Source organism: Papio anubis, chromosome 6, assembly GCF_008728515.1.
Source record: "Papio anubis isolate 15944 chromosome 6, Panubis1.0, whole genome shotgun sequence".
NCBI lineage: Eukaryota > Metazoa > Chordata > Mammalia > Primates > Cercopithecidae > Papio > Papio anubis.
The window spans coordinates 28,565,406-28,583,670 of NC_044981.1; the positions used below are offsets into that span (position 1 = coordinate 28,565,406).

An 18,265-nucleotide genomic window follows, 5' to 3' on the forward strand; every position below is an offset into this window, starting at 1 on the left:
TTGCTAAATAACTTAGAAACAATTTAAGACGTTTACAGAATTTCAGAAACAATTCTCTCTGGAATGAGAGAATTGCTGTGGCCAATAATTACTTGCAAACTGAATTTTAATAAAACGCTCTCTGTGTCTGGACAGTTTTCAAACTGAGTCTCCTGTTCTGAAAGAGTCGAGGCTTTCGGTTTTAGCCAAAATTTGATGGAAGGGTCGATAAGAAATTGTTTTTAAGGCCGGGCGTGGTGGCTCACGCCTGTAATCCCAGCACTTTGGGAGGCAGAGACGGGTAGATCACCTGAGGTCAGCAGTTCAAGACCGGCCTGGTCAACATGGTGAAACCCTGTCTCTACTAAATATTCAAAAATTAGCCGGGCGTGGTGGCAGGCGCCTGTAATCCCAGCTACTCAGAAGGCTGAGGCAGTAGAATCGCTTGAACCCGGGAGGCAGAGTTTGCAGTGACCCGAGATCGTGCCACTGCGCTCCAACCTGGCAGCAAGAGCCAAGCTTCGTTCCAAAAAAAAAATTTTTTTTGGATGATTGGATGATTTCCTAAAAAATAAATAAATAAAATTTAAAAATATATATGTTCTCTTACACGCTTTGTTTTTTCCTCCCGCGTGTAAGGTCCGAGTCTTCTCAGACAGGAAACAACATTCCGCTAGGTTTATCCCCGCCGCCTCAGGTCTCTTCTCAGCTGGGTTCAGCCTTAGCCCATGCTGCAGAAATGTTTAAAGTTGAACATATAGAGAGGAAAATAATGGAAAGTGATGCGGAAATATAAACAGCAGCTACATATAAATCTCAACACTGCTTAAAATATGTGTAAATGGTTCTAGGACTGCTCTGCACTATTGTGAAAAGTTCGTTCAGAAGTAAAGGGTAGGGAGGGTGAAGAGGAGCCGAGCGCCAAACAGCGGAGAGAGGGAAAAGGTGGGGTGCTGTGAAGTGGAGGGAGAAAAACACGAAAGGGAGAGAGAGAGAAGGCAAGGAAAAACATCCTTAAGATGGTTCGGATTTGGATGGACGGGATCGTAGAGTGAATCTAAAAGCCACATTTCTCCTTCGCTTCCTCTGGCCGTGAGGGAAGGGAGGTGTCCCTAGGGAGGTAGGCTCGACCAGGAAGGAAACCTGGTTAGTTTTGCCCAGGCTGTCACGGCTTCACGAGCGCCTCTCCGCTATTTCCGTCGCTCAACAGACCGGCTGAGCTCTTTGGAGTGATGTTGGGTTTTGGTTTGCGCTTCAGGAACCGCTGATACTGTAGCTTCTGAGGGAGTTGCAGGGATTTCTCGACTTCCTGAGTGCCTGTGTTGAGAGTTAGAAGTGGGATCTGCCGGCAGCTTGCATGACAGTGGAAACACCTAATTTTACTAGTTTTTGCTTGAAATGCAAAAGATGAGAAAGAAAGTTTCCGTTTGTTTGTTCCACACGTATCTCCTAGAATAAAGCCAATCGAAAGCCAACTTCACCCTAAAGAAACTCTTCCTGGCGTTTGCAACGAGCTCCTTTACTCCTCACGTCCAGCTCTTGGCTCAGGACTCTGCAGAGCTGCACAGCGGCTGCAGCAGGGGGAAGTCGCGGTACAACGGGTGTTAACTAAGTGTGCAGCCACCGTCTTCTTAGTCCTATTACAGGTGCAGAGGCAATATAAGTGAACCCTTCACAAGTCGAGTGGGCTGAGCTCAGATTGAGTTTAGCGATGACTTGTGACCCCCTGGTAGATGGTGGACCGTTACAGCGTTTAGAAAGTGAGTAAAAGAAAGGATGCATACAGAAGCCGACACGCTTGCTTGGCTCCTGCACATGGAGAGAGGTCGCTTTTCTGCCTTCTGGGTGTTTAGTGACTTATTTCTTTTCCCCTTTGTTGGCATGAAATAAAGCTGAAAATAAAAGCAGATTTTCTTTTAACAAGTTAGTATTGGCCGGGCGCGGTGGCTCAAGCCTGTAATCCCAGCACTTTGGGAGGCCGAGACGGGCGGATCACGAGGTCAGGAGATCGAGACCATCCTGGCTAACACGGTGAAACCCCGTCTCTACTAAAAAATACAAAAAAAACTAGCCGGGCGAAGTGGCAGGCGCCTGTGGTCCCAGCTACTCGGGAGGCTGAGGCAGGAGAATGGCGTGAACCCGGGAGGAGGAGCTTGCAGTGAGCTGAGATCCGGCCACCGCACTCCAGCCTGGGCGACAGAGCCAGACTCAGTCTCAAAAAAAAAAAAAAAAAAAAAAAAACAAGTTAGTATTAACATACTTGCAGAGTATTTCCCTGTGGATTTCTGCCTAGTACTGTAATGCCAGAATCCGAAACTCTAAAAAGATCTCTAATCTGGAGATATGGGTTGTTCCCTAGCTTAGAAGGAGATTATTTCCGGAGAGTAAGTACAATGAGGTAGAAAAGGATCCGTTGGGCTTGTGAGAATAAACGTTCACTACTTTTATGTATGAAAAACAACAAAATGAGCTTTCTCCTATAGTGATCTTGGTTCCTGGAGTTCAGAGTGTTTGCATCTCAGACCAGAAACTTCCTCAGAGGACCCAGAGAAGTACTTTTTACTTCCACCAAATTTCAGCTGAGGTGACTATCTTTTCATCATTTGCCCTGTGTTTGTAGTTAAATAGTCTAAGTTTCAAACTATGTGAGTCTCTAATGGAAAAAGTGACCACCAGCACATCACATCGTCAACCACCGGCCGTGTAATCGTTTAGTGAAAGCTTGTAGGGCTTCTGAAACCTAGTTAGAGGGAGTTAGAAGAAGAAACAGAAAAGGACTTGAGGCTTTTAGCTTCTGATCTGAAATCAGACTTGGGCCGCACGGTTCTATGGTTCCTGATGATTTCATTTACAACTAGAAATCGGCTGCATGGCCAGGAATACTACTTGCTTCCCTCGTGCGTGGTCCATGTTAGTAACTGGTGGACTGCTTAGAAAATATAAGTGGATAATCCTAAGCAGCAAATAGATTCAAAGGAATAAACACGAGTCACCTCTGTGTATGAGAGAGAAATGTCAACACAATTCACCTTGACAGAGAAAATTTTAAAGTTGGGGAATATCATGGACCGCTTCTTACTGGTGTCCGGGGAAGAAAAGAAAATGTGGAGGTACTGGGGATTGAACCCAGGACCTCGTGCATGCTAAGCACGCGCTCTACCACTGAGCTATACCCCCTCCGCAAGTCTGTTTTTTCAGAGAATATTTTCATGGCTATTACTGTCTGAGTCTGGGCTCTGTCTTGACAATCTTTATGTTTCCAATTCCACTCTTAATTTCCTACAAGAAGCGTTTCCTGTCTTAGGGCCCGCTACACCAAAAGAAAGGCAGCTTAATAGTACAAATAAAGGCACTGTTCCTGATTTGTGGTCAGCCCAAGATCAACTCACCCCAAGGTGGTCTCCCCATCGCGTTAGATTTCCTGGAGCATACTTCCATTCAGTTATTTGAGTGTGTCCTGGCATACAACATTCTCTTGCAAATTTTCTGATTATAATATTCTGTATTCTTTTGACTCTTGGAAGCATGTTAGTCTCACATAGTCATAAAATAAAACTGACTCAAGTGTGTGTGAAAATACCCTAAAATTCAATACAAATAGACGCAAATTAAAACTGCATTGTGAAACAATAACATTACCCCATTGAAATAACTGATTTAAGAAAACGCTTTACACAGTTCGTTGTTTAATTGTAAGCACAAAAAGAAGAGGAAAGAAATCTTAAACTCTATGTATGAGGGTTATTTTTTGTAGAGCTAAAGCTGTAGAAATTCTGAGATTTTGTGTGAATTTTAGGATTGGGAAAATGAGTGTGTGAGAGTGTGTGTGTTGTTGGAAACAGGCTGTCACTGTAAGAAAAAGAAGGTAAAGAATAGTCCTGTTGGTGTTGATGGGAATTGGAGGCATCAGTATGAAATTATACATAGCTGGGAGCAGTGGCTAGCGCTAGTAATCTCAACACTTCAGGAGGCTGAGACGTGTGGATCACTTCTTTCAGGTCAGAAATCGAGAACAGCCTGGCCAACATGGCAAAACCCTGTATCTACTAAAAATACAAAACTTTGCCGGATGTGGGGGCCGCGCCTGTAGTCCCAGCTATTCGGGAGGCTGAGGCAGGATAATCGCTTGAATTCGGGAGGAGGACGTTGCAGCGAGCCAAGATCGCGCCACTGCACTCAGCCTGGGCGACTGAGACTCTGTCTCAAGAAAAAAAAGAAAAAAAAAAAAAAAGTACATTTTCCCTACAGATCTGTCTGCTAACTGGGCCTGGAAGAAATACCTGAGAAACAATGAGCAAGATAACTCTATATTTTGATTTTCAAATACCATTCTCTACTAAAAGGAACCAGAGATACTAATCGAAAATAGCTACTATTGTCAACTACACTGATTCCAGGACTGTGCCAGGAAAACTACAAGATGAACCTAAGATATCTTGCTGTGCCAGAATGATGGGAATGATTTAAAAGAATACAGAAGCGCAGGGGTAGCTCGCGCCTGTAATCCCAGCACTTCGGGAGACCGAGGCGGGCCAGAGGTTAGGAGTTCCAGAACCACCTGGCCAACATGGTGAAGCTCCGTCTCTATTAAAAATACAAAAACTGGCCTGGCGTGGTGGTGCATGCCTCTAATCCCAGCTACTTGGGAAGCAGAGATAGTAGAATCGCTTGAACCCGGAGGCAGAGGTTGCAGTGAGCCGAGATCGCACCACTGCACTCCAGCCTGGACAAGAGGGCAAGACCTGTCTCAATAAATAAATAAAAATAAAGTCCATGAGAAAAATAATAGTGTGCGTGTGTATTTAGGCGTAAAGAGAGAGGAGAATCATTGTGGCAAAATATCGGGAATTGCTAAATCTGAGTAACGTGTGTATGGTAGTTCTTTGTATTAGTTTTGCAACTTTTCTGTAGGTTTGAAATAATTTCAAACCAAAAAGCTTTTTTTAAATTATCCCTTCTCAAATTTCTTTTCCCTCTTCCTTCAAGGGCTGCACTCTTCTATCAAGAGTTAACGTAGGTGGATACTAAAACAGAAGGGTCAGTACCGCCTCCGGGGATTTAGGTGCGGGCGAGGAGGTGAGAAAGTGGAATTCCCAGCTATTAGAAATGAAGAACCAGGAGCGTGGGTCGCTGCCAGTCCTTACCCTCGCCAGCGCCTGGGCCAGCACCGTGGTCTCGAAACCCAGCATGGATTTCGTTTTGCGGACGCTATTGCTCCAGTTCTGACAGTCAAGAAACGACGGATGGAGAGAACGAGGACCGCCTGCGAAACGAGCTCGAGAGGGAAGCAGGGACGCGGTGGGATGCGCAACCTACGGCGGCGGCGGCAAAGGCGGAGGAGAAGCGAAGTGGGCGAGCCCCGGAGGCTGCCAGAGGATCTGGGTGGGCCGGGAGGCGGAGTGCAGCCCGGAAGCCCGTCTCCGCTGCGTTTCCTCGGTGTCGGCGATAAGCGAGAGGGCTCATTCCCTGTAGAAGTGAACTGAAAACACTTTCCCGCAAGATCTCTCTCGTTTTGCTTAAGGCAGTCGCGGCATTGAGAATGCCTCGCAGCTCCTTTACTGACTCGGACACTGGGGATCACGGGTACTCTTGAGTTTTGGTACAGGTGGGTGGTACTGGTGGCTTCCGAGGAAACGACAGAGAAGCCGCCTTTTTCCAATCCCTACTGTTGGCGAGGGAAGAGTGTTGAAACAGGAAGAGAGACCCTCCTGCTTAAGCCCCTTTGTTATAGGTAGGAGGAGTGTTCTTTGCTTTTGTTTTTGTTTTAGCTTGTCAAGCTTGGAATACAAGTCATGGAAAACAAGAAAGGTAGGGCAGTTCCAGTATATTTTAAACTTGAGGGTTTTCAGAAGGAGTAGTACCTTGTTTTTATGGAATTCAGGGTGTCCAGATTTCAACCTACCCAGCAGAGGGAAGCTCTATGAGTCTAATATCTTGGCTTTCTTCTACATCAGCAAGCCTCTGAAATTCGGGTTCCTTTCTGGACAATATCACCTACACTTTTGCAGTGTGCTCCTATATTACTTACATACAACTCGTGGAAGCATGAACAGTGGGAAAAGCCAAGGTTACCACAGAAAAGAAGATCCTTACATGAGACAAGTGGAAATAAAGCAGCAGCTGAGGTGTGTGTGTAGAGGAAGAGACAAACGTGAAAATGTAGAAAGTGGATAGAGAATTTTTTCCAAGGAGGAAGAGGAATGGTCTACTCACAACAAGGAACTCTCTACTTACTGTTGCGAAGATACTTTTATTACATTTCATGCATACACTGGATTTCAACAACCAGAACATTGGTAGAATTGGTGGGGGCTGAAGAGACAGCAGTACTCCCAGCCCTGAGGGTTAGTCCCCACCCTGAAGGTGGAGAGAAAATGATTACTCTCTGTCATAGGGCTTAGAATCGTCCAAGCCTGGGTTTCAAATTGAAGGACCCAAATAGCTTGAGAAAGCTCCAGGTATTTCAGCTCAAAAGAGTCTCCTGGTTCAAAAGAGTCTCCTGGTTCAAAAGAATTCCTGTGAGTTCTTCCAGAGGAAAATCAGTCTGTTGTGTGTGACCTGAAAAGTTACCTAAAATATTCAAAAGGTCAAAGAAATGGTAAATGAAACCCCAGCCCTGACATAAGATGAATACAATACTCACTGGCTTTCCTAGGTTTGAGTTTTTGATTGAGAATAGGTAGGGAACCCCAGGACCAACTCTTCCTCCTCAGCAGGTACCTGACCCTGGGACCTTCTGAAACTTCTAGAGCAGTGCTTCACAAACTTTAGCATCAGAATCACTTGAGGGCTTATTCAAACACAGGAGGCTGAGCCCCATACTCAGCAGTTCTGATTCAACAGACCTAAGGTTGGGCCTGAAATTTATTATTCTGCTTGCAGCACCCAAATCCCCCACCCCTTGCTCTCCTGTGCAGTGTCCACTGTGGCTAACATGCCACCGTTTGCCTGGAGAAAACCAATGGATATCAGGAAATTAAAGAAGAAAAAGTATGAAACAAAAAGAAAATACATGGCATGTGTGTATTACCTTCCTCCAAAAAATGTATCTCAAAACAAACATATGATTGGTCTGGAGGCACACACACGGCCAGACCTCAGCTAAGCAGGTTTCACCAGACGGTATCCCTCCTGGATGCTGGTTATAGATATTTTCACTGGACAAAAGAAGCAAGTAAGGTCATATCAGCCTCATAGAGTGTATCTATCATGCCAGCCTGATAGGCTGGTGGACTAGGAACAAACGTCATATTCTCTTGCCTCTCAAAGACACTTTAATTCAACAGGAAATACGTGCAGAGAGAACAGCAGTTTTGAAATCATACATCACTGGAAACCCTAAAAGTTATCATGAGTGTATAGGATTTCTTGGGAGTTCCCTCTCCAAAAAAAGCAGATGTAATCAGATGGATCGAGAAAGAACATGAAATGTTTGTCTGGTTTTTCCCACGGCAGGAAGTGCCGAACACACCTGCGATCTACTTACCTTTTAGTCTGCATGTATTTTCCACTGTGCCAGAAAATCTTTTCCTAGTTTTTTATATGGGGCCTCCGTTTGCTGTTACCAGAAGTTCCCAGGCAATATTTTATTGTAACGAGAACAACGGAGTGACTGAGGAAATACAGGAATACAAATTAGTCTTATGGAATATCAGTACGGAATGTTGATCCGTATTGCTTTCTGCTCCTCGCACGTTGAAGGCCTCTGATTCCCCTACAGTCTTCGTTCGGTTGTCCAGCGTCCTGCCACTCCAATCTCAAGCGGCTGGAGAGCCACAGCAGCCCTTGTCTCAGTACCGGATCACACTGGTGGCTGCGCTCTCTGCTCAGGTCAACAAGGAGAGACTGGTGGAGAAATCAGTGGACAGAGGCTTTCGCTCTGTTCTTTAACCCAGAAAACAAAAATAACTTTAAAAAAAAAAAAAAATAGATGGCTGCAGAGCGCTTTTCTTCCTTCTTCTCCTTTGTCTTGGCGTCTCTTTAATCATAGTACAAAATGCGAGGGAACGCGAGCCGCCTGTGAATGTGCACGCTTTTGTTTGGTTTCCAGAGACCCTGTTGCGATTCCGTTCTTCTTTCCCCCTCATTTCTTGTTTGTCTTCCTTCTGCTGTCGCAATCGCCTTAGGTGATGTCGAGGCTCACGGGATAGCCAGTGGAGATAGTTCTAAGCTGCGTATTGAGCTACATTTTTACTGTCTATTTGTGCAGAAATAGGATAGAAAAATGTGAGAAGGCAGAAATTTGCTGCTTGAGAACTGCCAGAGCAAAACCATCAGTTGGAGGTGTCGGGGATCGAACCCGAGGCCTCATACATGCAAAGCATGCGCTCTACCACTGAGCTACACCCCCTTGCTTAGAGGGCTGTTTGTAATAATTTCCAGGAGGTAACTTTCATTTCCTGAGACTCTCCGTGAGCATGCTGGTAGTAGTGGTCAGTATTATGGAGTGTGGAGAGCCGTTCTGAGCAGGAGATACTTGGTACTAATGGGGGATACAGATTCTTTAGAATACTATGTAGGACTTGAAATGAAAAACAAAAGATTAGAAAAGTGTCAGGTAATAACTACAAGAAGTTTCCATTGTGGCTTCAAGACATTGAGTTCTTCGGGTCTCCTACTATTATGCTTGGCAAGAATCAAGTTCTGGTTTTCGTTTCTTTTGATTTCTTCCAGATACCACACGAAGCCACTGAAATTCAGCCTTTTCCTGCCTAAAACGGTTCATAATTGTTGTTTGCTCAATAGGAATATTAAAGGTAAAATTTGGTGGAGGAAAGCCACAATCAGAAGAAAACCTGAGAGCGAGGCACTCAGCATGTTTTCATAAGGGTCCCTAGCTGGTGTGGCGTCTTACGCCTGTACTCACAGGTACTCCAGAGGCTGAGGCGGGAGGATGGCTTGAGCTCAGGAGTTGGTGGTTTTAGGGAGCTATGATTGCGTCACTGCCCTCCAGCCTGGGCAACAGAGAGAGAAGGCGAGGCGAGGCGACGCGAGGCGAGGCGAGGCGGGGCGAGGCGGGGAGGGGCGGGGCGGGGCAGGGCAAGGCAGGGCAGGGAAGGAGAAGAGAGGAGAGGAGGGGAGGGGAGGGGATTCATAAGGCGTGAATGAAAAACAGCTATGGGGATGGAGAGAAGGGTTGAATTATGAGAATAAGACCGAAGATAAATACAAACAGGATTGAAGAATGGTTTAAAAAAAACAAAGCCTATTGTCAAACACAAGCAGGTGCAGAAAAGGGGAGAGGTTTTAACAGCTTTTAGGAATGGGAGATAGATTGGAAGATGGAGATGAGTTTGGCTCATACTAAATTTAAAGTATCTGTGGGGCACGTTTGTGAGGATGTTACATAGATAATTCAGGCAATTAACTCCGTCTCCAGCCTGGGATTTGTAAGCGTTAGTAGTAGTAGACACATTACATGGAGGATGGATAAAGACTAAAAAGTGTACTTTGAGATATGGAAATTAGAAACCTATTCGTGATATTTGTAGTCAACAAACAAGTTTGTTCCTAAGAAGTTCTTGAATCTTGGGACTTATTGTGTGTCCTTTGAACTATATAAGAAGATGAGAAGAAAACCTATTTCTAAGCACCAAATTTCTAGTGACTATTAACTCTTTCTCATTCTGGTTTGCCCACATATGAGCCTTTGCCAATGTTAATAAAATAACATTGATGCCTTTAACAACTGGCAGATTGCAAGTTGTGTGGCAGACTTGGCTTTTCAGTTGGCTGATGAGATTTCTAGAACAAAAATAGGAAACACTGAGTGATAGATTTCACTGAAGGAGAAACTAGAAAATTGTTATATACAAAATTGATGTGTATTCATGTGTGTTTGCCTGCCTAACTCTGTCTGTGTGTGCATGTAAATGATGGGAAGAATTATCTTGGCTCTTTGATGCTGTAAAAGCAATATTAGCACAGTTTGCAGAAACTCCTTCATCTTTATGTTGTGTTACACCAAGAGAAACTTGGCCGTCTATTGGATTCTTGGGAATTCATAATAAGAAGGTTGCCTGATAAAAGACAGAGCGAGACTCCGTCACAAAAAAAAAAAAAAAAAAAAAAAAATGGGAGAATTTTAAATAATTAAGTATCTGTAGCTATTTTCAGGCTATCTACCAACAACTTGTTTTTTGCATATAATCTGTAGGATGAGCTCATTTAACACAGCATTCTTCTGAGAAATTAAACATTTAATTTTGAAGACGTACATACTCTGTTATACATACTCAATTTTGAAAACCTAAAAATATGTAAAGTATATGTTTAAATCTGCACTGTCCATTATGGTTATCGTTAGCCACAATGGGTATTGAGTACTGAAAATTGCCCAGTCCAAGTTAAGATGTGTTGAAAGTGAGAAATATGAACCAGATTTCAAAGATGTAATTTCCTTTTTTTTTGTGGAGTCTCGCTTTGTCACCCAGACTGGAGCACAGTGGGACAATCTTGGCTCACTGCAACCTCTGCCTGCCGGGTTCAAGCTGTTCTCCTGCCCCAGCCTCCTGAGTAGCTGGGACTACAGGCGTGTGCCACCATGCCCGGCTAATTTTCTTTTTTTTTTTTTTGTAGTTTTAGTAGAGATGGGGTTTCACCGTGTTGGCCAGGCTGGTCTCAAACTCCTGACCACGTCATCTGCCCTTCTCGGCCTCCCAAAGTGCTGGGATTACAGGCAGGAGCCGCCGCGCCTGACCAGATGTAGTATCATTTTTTAAACATAAAATATCTCACTGATAATTTTAAGATTGATTACTTGTTAAAACAATATTTTGGACATACAAGGTGATTTACATATATTAGTAAAACTGGACATAAAAGATGGAAACAATAGACACTGGGGACTACTAGAGGAGGAGGCGAGAAGGGGAAAGACTTGAAAAGCTAACTATTGGATACTATGCTGACTACCCAGGTGATGGGATTAATCCCACCCCAACCCCAGCATCATGCAATATACCCATGTAACAAACCTGGACATGTACCCCCTGAATCTAAAATAAAAGTTGAAGTTATTATTATTAATGTTATTATTATTTTGAGACAGAGTCTTGCTCTGTCTCAGGCTAGAGTGCAGTGGTGCTATCTGGGCTCACTGCAAACTCCTCCTCCAGGTTTCAAGTGATTCTCCTATCTCAGACTCCCAAGTAGCTGAAATTACAAGCGCGCGCCACCACACCCAGCTAATTTTTGTATTTTTAGTAGAGACGGGGTTTCACCATGTTGGTCAGGCTGGTCTCGAACCCCTGACCTCGGCTGATCTGCCCACCTCGGCCTCCCAAAGCGCTGGAATTACAGGTATGACCCATTTTCCATAGCTAAAAGTTGAAGTTATTAAAAAATGATATAAAATAAGTATTGCCTGTTTATTTTTTAAATGTGACTACTAGAAAATTTAAAACTACAGAAGTGGCTCTAGTTTAAGATTTGTATTATCCCAGAAGCTAAAGTAGAAGACTTGTATAATCTTTTGATTGGACAGCATTGTCTAGAGACAATGTTATCTATTTAGGTGCTGTTCTGGGAGAATCCCAGAGCCAAAGGACATGGAACATGGCCTGCCAGTAATTAGGTTTCACACCACGAGAGGACTTGACTAAATGCATTTCTATGCATGATCTCCTTAGACCTTTACAACATCCCATTTTACATAATCATTATTAGCCTCATTTTTAAGGTATTGAATGAGAGACAAATCATGCTTAGAATTACCCTAGGCCTTCAATTTCAACAAAATGTAAAGGAATCATTACTGTGCTAGTCAAGAAAACATTTAATGCTGTCATTTGTGTAATCAAATATTTCCTTTTTTTTTTTTTTTTTTTAATGACAGAGTCTTGCTCTTGTTGCCTAGGGTGGAGTGCAATGGTGCGATCTAGGCTCACTGCAACCTCTGCCTCCCGGGTTCAAGGGATTCTCCTGCTTCAGCCTCCTGAGTAGCTGGGATTACAGGCATCCACCACCACGCCCGGCTAATTTAGTATTATTATTATTATTTTGTACTTTTAGTAATGACAGGGTATCACCATGTTGGCTAGGCTGGTCTTAAACTTCTGATCTCAGGTGATCTACCTGCCTTGGCCTCCCAAAGTGCTGGGATTGCAGGAGTGAGCCACCACGCCCAGCCTATCAAATATTTCTTACTGAAATAAAACACAAGCTTCTGAGTTGAGAAAGCGTCAGTGACTTAAAGGATAAAGTATCTGATTCCTAGTTCCTGTACAGTCAGTGTCCCCACCCTGAGGTTGCTTCTTTTTTTTTTTTTTTGGCTGAGCACAGGGGATTTTATTGATGGTACACGACAAGGTGGGGCTCCCTAGGCCCCTCCCCTCTTCAAGGGGTCTACATGGAAACTGTGAGGGGAGATTCAGTGTGGTGGGGGACTGAGTGTGGCAGGGACTCCCCAGCAGTGAGGGCCTCTCTCTTCCTCTTGTGCTCTCACTGGGGCTGGTGGTCCAGGGGTCTTACTCCTTGGAGGCCATGTGGGCCATGAGGTCCGCCACCCTGTTGCTGTAGCCAAATTCGTTGTCATACCAGGAAATGAGCTTGACAAAGTGGTTGTTGAGGGCAATGCCAGCCCCAGCGTCGAAGGTGGAAGAGTGGGTGTCGCTGTTGAAGTTGGAGGAGACCACCTGGTGCTCAGTGTAGCCCAGGATGCCCTTGAGGGGGCCCTCCGACGCCTGCTTCACCACCTTCTTGATGTCATCGTACTTGGCAGGTTTTTCCAGACGGCAGGTCAGGTCCACCACTGACACGTTGGCAGTGGGGACACGGAAGGCCATGCCAGTGAGCTTCCCGTTCAGCTCAGGGATGACCTTGCCCACAGCCTTGGCAGCGCCAGTAGAGGCAGGGATGATGTTCTGGAGAGCCCCGCGGCCATCACGCCACAGTTTCCTGGAGGGGCCATCCACAGTCTTCTGGGTGGCAGTGATGGCGTGGACTGTGGTCATGAGTCCTTCCACGATACCAAAGTTATCATGCATGACCTTGGCCAGGGGTGCTAAGCAGTTGGTGGTGCAGGAGGCATTGCTGACGATCTTGAGGCTGTTGTCATACTTCTCATGGTTCACACCCATGACGAACATGGGGGCATCAGCAGAGGGGGCAGAGATGACGACCCTTTTGGCTCCCCCCTGCAAATGAGCTCCAGCCTTCTCCGTGGTGGTGAAGATGCCAGTGGACTCCACGACGTACTCAGCGCCAGCATCGCCCCACTTGATTTTGGAGGGATCTCGCTCCTGGAAGATGGTGATGGGGCTTCTATTGATGACGAGCTTCCCGTTCTCAGCCTTCACGGTGCCATGGAACTTGCCATGGGTGGAATCATACTGGAACATGTAAACCATGTAGTTGAGGTCAATGAAGGGGTCATTGATGGCAACAATATCCACTTTACCAGAGTTAAAAGCAGCCCTGGTGACCAGGCGCCCAATACGACCAAATCCGTTGACTCTGACCTTCACCTTCCCCATGGTGTCTCAGGGATGCGCTGGCGACGCAAGAGAAAATGCGGCTGACTCTCGAACAGGAGGAGCAGAGAGCCTAGGTTGCTTCTTATTTGGTACCAATTTTCCTTTCACAATTTGCTGCAGTTCTGATGTTGAAGTACTGTAGATTATTGTCTCCTCACACAGTATGCAGGAGTAAGACGAAAATAACACTGAAAATGAAACACCAATTTGAAAGAAAAAAAGATATTCAAATGAAAAAAAAAAAAAAAAAAAACCAGGATGAAAAAGGCCCATTATCCCAACACAGAATTTCAAGAGAGGAGTTGAAGTGAGAAAAGGAAAATGGGGCACATGCACCTGAGTCTTGACTTTCCTGCCCATTTGCTTTCATTTCCAGTATTCTAGGGCCCCTCATGAATGTTTGACAGAATAATTAATTTAGAAATACTTATTTTTGACCGGACACAGTGGCTCACACCTATAATTCCAGCACTTTGGGAGGCCGAGGCAGGCGGATCACGAGGTCAGGAGTTGGAGACCAGCCTGGCCAACGTGGTGAAATCCCGTCTCTACTAAAACATACAAAAAAACTAGCCGGGCGAGGTGGTGGGCGCCTGTAGTCCCAGCTGCTTGGGAGGCTGAGGCAGGAGAATGGTATGAACCCGGGAGGCGGAGCTTGCAGTGAGCTGAGATCCGGCCACTGCACTCCAGCCTGGGTGACAGAGCGAGACTCTGTCTCAAAAAAAAAAAAAAAAAAAAAAATTGGGCGTGGTGGTGGATGCTTGTAATCCCAGCTGCTTGGGAGGCTGAGGCAGGAGAATTGCTTGTGTGGGGGAGGTGGACGTTGTAGTGAGCTGAGATCGTTCCACTGCACTCTAGTCTGAGTGACATAGTAATACTCCGTCTCCAAAAAAAAAAAAAAAAAAAAAGAAATACTTATTTTTATTCTTTCCTGGATACCAACAAAGAAATAACTTAAGATTTGGAAATTCTAGACAAGGGTTCCAGGCTGAAGAAATGTCCTGTCAGTAAGAAACTTAAAATATTCCTGTAATTAGGTCTGGTGCGGTGGTTCCCACCTGTAATCCCAGCATGTTGGGAGGCAGAAGCGGGCAGGTTGCTTGAGCCCAGGATTTCAACAACAGCCGGGGGAACATAGTGAAGCCCAGTTTCTACAAAAAAAGTACAAAAGAGAGACAGAGAAAGCCAGGCTTGTTGTTGCATTTCTGTAGTCTCAGATCCTGCCTGACACGGGAGGATCGCTTGAGTCCAGGGAGGCTGAGGCTGCAGTGAGCTGTGATCATACCACTGCACTCCAGTGTGGGTGACAGAGTGAGACCCTGCCTCAAAAAAACAAAACAAAACAAAACAAAACAAAAGTTATTTTTCCAGCAGTTTAACTGCAGAGCTATGGAGGTGACTCAAGATACAAACCGAGGGGTTTCTAATTGCAAAATGTTACCCCCACCCAACACACATAAATAACATCAAATTAGAAATGAATTGTAATTGCCACAGTCTATAGCATATCGGAATTTCTTAGATTTTAAAATTGGTAACTTTCTAGATTTCAGATTTTAAATAATTTACATGCCATCAGTTAACACTTCATGGAAGATTTCAGTGGAGAGAGTGATACAAATATACATACATATATATGTACATTACCTTTATGGAATTTTCAAAAACCAGCAAAAAAATTGGAGTTATATATAGACCTCTGGAATTGGTGTGCAAGTGTTGTATAAGGGAAAGACAACTATGCAAAAACCAAAAGACATCTGCCGAAACCCGGGATTGAACCAGGGACCTTTAGATCTTCAGTCTAACGCTCTCCCAACTGAGCTATTTCGGCCACCCTAGGTTTGTTTCATTAGTCATTTCTTCAAAATATAAAAATTGCCATTTGTAAGGTCAGTGTATCTTCCAATGCCTAATTCTGTTGTCTTTAGTATCACCCGTCATTCACTCACCTTCCGGACAATCCAAAAATACAAGTTCTGCTGCAATTTATGTCCGAAAATAGGATCCAATTTTCCCCCGCAAAAGACGGGAAAGAAAAGGCGACACGACCGGGCACGGTGACTCACGCCTGTAATCTCAGCACTTTGGGAGGCTGCGGTGGGTGGATCACTTGAGGTCAGGAGTTCAAGACCAGCCTGGCCAACGTGGTGAAACACACCCCACCTACAAAAAATATAAAAATTAGCCAGAAGTGGTGGCACACGCCTATAGTACCAGCTACTTCGGCGGCTGAGGCAGGAGAATCACTTGAACTAGGGAGTTCGAGGTTGCAGTGAGCTGAGATCGCACCACTGCACTCCAGCCTGGGCGACAGTGAGACTCCGTCTCTAAACATAAAAAAAAAAAAAAAAAAAAAAAAAAAAGAAAGAAAGAAAAAAAGAAAAGAAAAAGAAAAAAAGAAAAAGCGAGGAATAGGTCAGATCAGGAAGATGCTCCCATGCTTGGTCACCATGGAAACGCTGCTCAGAAAACTAAGGGAAATTATCTAAAACTAAAATGAAAGTATCTAGACTTTTCCTTTTCTCTTCTTTTGGCTCTTTTTTGTTTTGTTTTCTGTCTTGTTCTTCAATGACACGCCAAAAAGGAACAGAAGATTATTGGACACGTTAACGTGGTAGTAGGTTTATAGCCTGCAACTGAAGAAATCCTGAGCGAGCCAATTCTTTTTCTCTGTTTTCGTCCTTTTACCAGTCTAGTGCTAACACATCCTCCTTAGGTGGTACGGAGACCCAGGGAGTGGAAACGGCAAGCATATGTTTATTTTAGTGTGACCACGCAATATATACAATACATATAAATATATAAATTTAAAATTTAAAATAAAAATATATTATGATATAAATATTATATAATATAAAAATACATCTATATAGACAGAGAAGATTCCAGCGAGAGAGAGAGAGAGACAGTCCCACTCTGCCAGGCTGGAGTGCAGTGGCAATCTCCTCTCATTGCAACTTTCGCCTCCCGGCTCAATCAGTTCTCCCACCTCAGCCTAGAAATTCTTATATAACTTCAAAAGTGTGAGAACATTGGACTCCTCTTGTTAAATAACTTAGAAACAATTTCAGCGTTTACCAAATGTCTGAAACAATCCTCTCTGGAATGAGGAAATAACTACAGCCAACAACGACTTGCAAATTGAATTTTAATAAAACCGTCGCTATGTCTGGACAGTTTTCAAACTCGGTCTCCTATGAGAGTCCAGGCTTTCTGTTAAAAAATTTAGATTCTCTTACAGGCTTTTTTTTTTTTTTCTCTCTCCCTCTTGTAAGGCCTGAGCCTCCCCAGACAGGAAACAACATTCCTCTAGGTTTATCCCCGCCGCCTGACGTCTCTCCCTAGCTGAGCGCAGCCTCAGCCTATGCTGCAGAAATGTTTGAAGTTGAGCATATAGAGAAGGGAAAAAAAGCGGAAAGTGATGTGGAAATTAAAACAGTGGCTACATATATAAATATCAACACAGTGCTTAAAATGTGTGTAAATGGTTCTAGGAGTGCACTGTACTATTGTGAAAAGTTCATTCAGAAGTAAACGGGAGGGAAGGTGGAGAGGAGCCGAGCGCCCGCTGGTGGAGAGAGGGAAGAGACGGGGTGCGGTGAAGTGGAGAAAGAAACACAAGGCCGGGCGCGGTGGCTCAAGCCTGTAATCCCAGCACTTTGGGAGGCCGAGACGGGCGGATCACGAGGTCAGGAGATCGAGACCATCCTGGCTAACACGGTGAAACCCCGTCTCTACTAAAAAATACAAAAAACTAGCCGGGCGCGGTGGCGGGCGCCTGTAGTCCCAGCTACTCGGGAGGCTGAGGCAGGAGAATGGCGTGAACCCGGGAGGCGGAGCTTGCAGTGAGCTGAGATCCGGCCATTGCACTCCAGCCTGGGCGGCAGAGCGAGACTCCGTCTCAAAAAAAAAAAAGAAACACAAAAAGGGAGAGGGGTAGAGGGCAAGGAAAAGCATCCTCAAGATTATTAGGACTTGGATGGACGGGATGGTAGTGAGCCTAAGCATGCATCTCTCCATCGCTTCCTCTGGATATGAGGGAAGAGAGGTTCCTTTTTGTCCCTAGGGAAGTAGGGTCGACCAGGAAGGAGACCTAGTTCGTTTTGTCCAGACTGCCACGGCTTCGAGAGCGCCTCGCCGCTCTTTCCGTCGCTCGATAGATAGTCTGGGCTCTTTGGGGGAGCACGTGATGTTGCGTTTTTTTGTTTGTGGTTCCGGAACCGCTGATACTGTAGCTTCTGAGGGAGCTGCAGGGATTTCCCGATTTCCTGCGTGCCTGTGTTGAGAGTTAGAAGCGGGATCCGCCGACAGCTTCGAGACTGAGCACGACAGTGGAAACGTCTAATTTTATTAGGCTTTGCTTTTTTTTTTTTTTTTTTTTGAGACGGAGTCTTGCTCTGTGGCCCAGGCTGGAGTGCAGTGGCCGGATCTCAGCTCACTGCAAGCTCCGCCTCCCGGGTTACGCCATTCTCCTGCCTCAGCCTCCCGAGTAGCTGGGACTACAGGCGCCCGCCACCTCGCCCGGCTAGTTTTTTGTATTTTTAGTAGAGACGGGGTTTCACCGTGTTAGCCAGGATGGTCTCGATCTCCTGACCTTGTGATCCGCCCATCTCGGCCTCCCAAAGTGCTGGGATTACAGGCTTGAGCCACCGCGCCCGGCCTAGGCTTTGCTTTTAATGCAAAAGATGAGACAGAAAGTTCCCGTTTGTTTGCTCCACATATTTCCTTTAGAATGAAGCCGATAGAAAGTCAATTTCACCCTGAAGAAACTCCTCCTGGCGTTTGAAATGAGCTTCTTTTCTCCTCAC

At 45.0% G+C, this 18,265-nt stretch overlaps 3 non-coding genes and 1 pseudogene across 4 annotated transcripts; all 4 read right to left on the minus strand.

Annotated features, from left to right (window-relative positions):
* Positions 1-3,084: 3,084 nt before the first annotated feature.
* TRNAA-AGC lies at positions 3,085-3,156 on the minus strand. The gene has a single exon. It is a non-coding gene; the product is annotated as a tRNA-Ala (tRNA).
* A 5,101-nt stretch (positions 3,157-8,257) lies between these two features.
* TRNAA-UGC lies at positions 8,258-8,329 on the minus strand. The gene has a single exon. It is a non-coding gene; the product is annotated as a tRNA-Ala (tRNA).
* A 3,905-nt stretch (positions 8,330-12,234) lies between these two features.
* Positions 12,235-13,540, minus strand: LOC101019599 (annotated as a pseudogene). Its single transcript, XR_160542.3, has one exon. The product of XR_160542.3 is annotated as a glyceraldehyde-3-phosphate dehydrogenase pseudogene (transcript).
* Positions 13,541-15,215: 1,675 nt separating this feature from the next.
* TRNAF-GAA lies at positions 15,216-15,288 on the minus strand. Its single transcript has one exon. It is a non-coding gene; the product is annotated as a tRNA-Phe (tRNA).
* Between the last annotated feature and the right edge of the window lie 2,977 nt (positions 15,289-18,265).